The sequence below is a fragment of the Carlito syrichta genome, unplaced genomic scaffold, assembly GCF_000164805.1.
Source record: "Carlito syrichta isolate Samal-C Ts95f unplaced genomic scaffold, Tarsius_syrichta-2.0.1 Scaffold311363, whole genome shotgun sequence".
Lineage (NCBI taxonomy): Eukaryota > Metazoa > Chordata > Mammalia > Primates > Tarsiidae > Carlito > Carlito syrichta.
Window position 1 is genome coordinate 218,382 of NW_007255459.1, and position 3,786 is coordinate 222,167.

The window sequence follows — 3,786 nt, forward strand, 5'->3', positions numbered from 1 at the left end:
CTGGGCAACAGAGTGAGACTCCTACTCAAAAAAAAAAAAAAACAACAAAAACTCAGAAGCCCTGAAGCCTTGTGCTAGGTGTTCATAAACTCTATGCAGGCTGTCATAACTGCCTAAAACATTAAGACAGTAGTATCTTTATTTAATTTAATTACAATTTTTTGAGTCAAGGTCTCACTCTGTTGTCCAGGCTGGAGTGCAGTGGCACTGTCACAGCTGACTGCAGCCTCAACCTGTTGGGCTCAGGTGATCCTTCTGCCTCAGCCTCCAGAGTAGATGGGACTACAAGTGCACTACCACACCAGCTAATTATTTTATTTTATTTATTTTTTTGAGTCGGAGTCTCACTCTGTCACCCAGGCTGGAGTGCAGTGGCACGCTCATGGCCACTGCAGACTTGACCTGCTGGGCTCAGGCGATTCTTCTGCCTCAGCCTTCCAAGTAGCAGGAACTACAGGCACTACAGACACACGCTACCATGCCTGGCTAATTTTTTGATTTATTGTAGAGATGAGATCTTGCCAAGTTGCCCAGGCTGGTCTCGAGCCCGTGAGCTCAGGTAATCCTCTCACCTCAGCCTCCCAAAGTGCTGGGATGATAAGCGTGAGCCACTGCTTCTGGCCTAACTTTTTTATTTTTTGTAGAGATGAGGTCTCACCATATTGCCCAGGCTGGTCTCAAACTCCTGGGCTCAAATGATACTCCCTCCTCAGCCTCCCAAAGTGCTGGGATTACAGATGTGAGCTAGTGCACCAGGCCTAAATAAAATACAATTAAGGCCTGGTATCATATCTCACACTTGTAATCCCAGCACTTTGGGAGGCTGAGGAAGGAAGACTGCTTGCGCCCAGGAAGTCGAGACCAGCCTGGACAACACAGTGAGAACTTGTCTCTACAAAACATGGGGAAAAAAAGCCAGGTATGGTAGTGTCTACTCGTAGTTCCAGCTATTCAGGAGGCTGAGGTGGAAGGATTGCCTGAGCCCAAGAGGTCAAGGCTGTGGTGAACCATGGTGATACCACTGCAGCATAGGCCACAGAGGGAGACCCCAACTCAAAACAGAAAAAAAGTCACCCGTACCCATTTAAACAAATATTGCTTGTTTGGTTGGTTTTTATTGCTTTTTTGGTTTTTGAATTAGAGTTTCTCTCTGTCACCCAGGCTGAAGTGCAGTGGCATGCTCATGGCCACTGCAGCCTCGACCTGCTGGACTCGAGATCCTTCTGCCTGAGTCTTCCAAGTAACTGCAACTATAGGCACATGCCACCATGCCTGGCTAAATTTCTTGACTTATTGTAGAGATGAGGTCTTACCAAGTTGCCTGGGCTGTTCTCAAACCCCTGGACTAAGGCAATCCTTTCAGCTCCACCACTCAAATTGCTTGGATTACAGGCATGAGCCACTACGCCTGGCCTAAACAAATATTTTAAATTTTGTTTATTTATTTTTGAGTTGGAGTCTCACTCTGTCACCCAGGCTGGAGTGCAGTGGCATGCTCATGGTCACTGCAGCCTTGACCTGCTGGGCTCAGGTGATCCTTCTGTCTCAGCTTTCCAAGTAGCGGCAATTACAGGTGTGCACCAACATGCCCAGCTAATTTTTTGATTTATTGCAGAGATAAGGTCTTGCAAAGTTGCCCAGGTTGGTCTTGAACCCATGGGCTCAGGCAATCCTCTCACCTTGGCTTCCCAAAGTGCAGGGATTATAGGCGTGAGCCACTGCGCCCAGCTCTATTTACTTATTTTTTTGAGTAGTGGTCTCTGTTGCCAGGCTGAAGTGCAGTGGCATGATCACAGCTCACTGTAGCCTCAACCTCCTGGGCTCAGGCAATCCTTCTACCTCAGCCTCCTGAGTAACTGGGACTACAGGCATGCTACAACACCCTGCCAATTTTTTGATTTGTTTTGTAGAGACAAGGTCTTGCTATGTTGCCCAGGCTGGTGTCAAACTCCTGGACTCAAGCAATCCTCCTTCCTCAGTCTCCCAAAGTGCTGGGATTACAGGAGTGAGCCACTGTGCCTCCCGGCCTTACTTTTAATTTCTGAAAATATTAAGGGCTAGTACCTTAAGTTAATGAATATTTAGTACTTAGAATCAAATGTTTCTATCTACCTTTAGCTAAAGAACATCACTTCTCTCTAAACTTATCTAAACTTGTATGACTCCTTATATCACTTTCTTTTTCCTCCTTTAATTCAAGTGTATTAAGAGCCTAGTGTGTATAAAAGCCTAGGATGGGCAACGCAACTTGCCTCCCCCTGAAACGGGAAATCTCAGACAGCAGACACCTTCCTTATTATGTTAGATACTGTTCCCATAGTCCCTGACACACAGAAGGTACCTAAGTGATATTCATTAACGGACTCAGGGCAGAGAAGATTCTTGGAACCTGTTAACAGTAGCTGTAGGGGAAGACATGCTTTCTAATAGCAATGACACTGCCTTTCCTCTCTTCAAGACAAACAACATATTTAAATACTGTACCTTTTATTCTGGGGGCGGGGCTACAGGAGCAGTAGATAAATCAAAGTTGTAAATGCAAGTCCCTATCTTTAAGGAATGTATAACCAGGCAGGAAGGTATAAACAGAATAATCTAAATCTCCTTTAAGACAAGAATCAGTTCAGGCATGGTGACTCACACCTGTAATCCCAGCACTTTGGGAGGCAGAGGCGAAAGGGTTGCCTGAGCCCACAGGTTCGAGACCAGCTTGGGCAACTTGATCAGACCTCAGCTCTAAAATAAATTAAGAAAAATTAGCCAGGTGTGGTGGCACACATCTGTAGTTCCAGCTACTTGGAAGATTGAGGTAGAAGAATCGCCTGAACCCAGCAGGTCAAGGCTGTGGTGGCTGAGAGCATGCCACTGCACTCCAGCCTGGGCGACAGAGTGAGACGCAGACTCAAAAAAGAAAAAAAAAAAAAAAAGGAGAATCAGCTCTAATGAAAGGAAAAAAAATAACCTTCTGGGACCCTTCACACTAATTCAGGTTTTGTGCTATAAATCCCTCCTTAAAAGAGTCTGAATGTAAGATACTGTATAATTCACTGAACACTGTGTTAAACTAAGTATTCAACTGGGACAAAGATCTCAAGGTCTCTTTTCTGCCAAAAAGGGAGAGATTTTCTGAATGTGTTTTTCTTGCATCCAATGAAAAAGATATGAATTATCTGGTTTGTATGACAGTAGACATCTTTATTCACCTGAAATATAAACCTCTGTGTTTAAAAAACACAGTTTCATTCAGTGCAAAGTCATAATATATGGCTAAGATGGGAGATAATGCTAGTTCACAAGATGTACTTGTGTCAATTCAAACACCTGAATTTAAAAAGAGCTTTTTTTTTGAGTCGAAGTCTCACTCTGTCACCCAGACTGGAGTGCTCTCGGCCACCACAGCCTCGACCTGCTGGGCTCCGGTGATCCTTCCACCTCAGCCTTCCGAGTAGCTGGAATTACAGGCACGTGCTACCACGCCTGGCTGATTTTTTGTTTATTGTAGAGATGAGGTCTCGCCAAGTTGCCCAGGCGGGTCTCGAACCTGCAGGATCAGGCAATCCACTCACCTCAGCCTCCCAAAGCGCAGGATTACAGGCTGAGCCCGGCTTTAAAAGAGCTTTAAGGCGGGGCACAGTGGCCTTAAATCCCAGCAACTCTGGGAGGCCAAGGCAAGAGGACTGCTTGAGCCCAGAGGTTTGAGACCAGACTGGGCAACTTGGCGAGACCTCATCTCTACAATAAACCAAAAAATTAGGCAGGTGTTGTGGCGCGTGCCTGTGGTCTTCC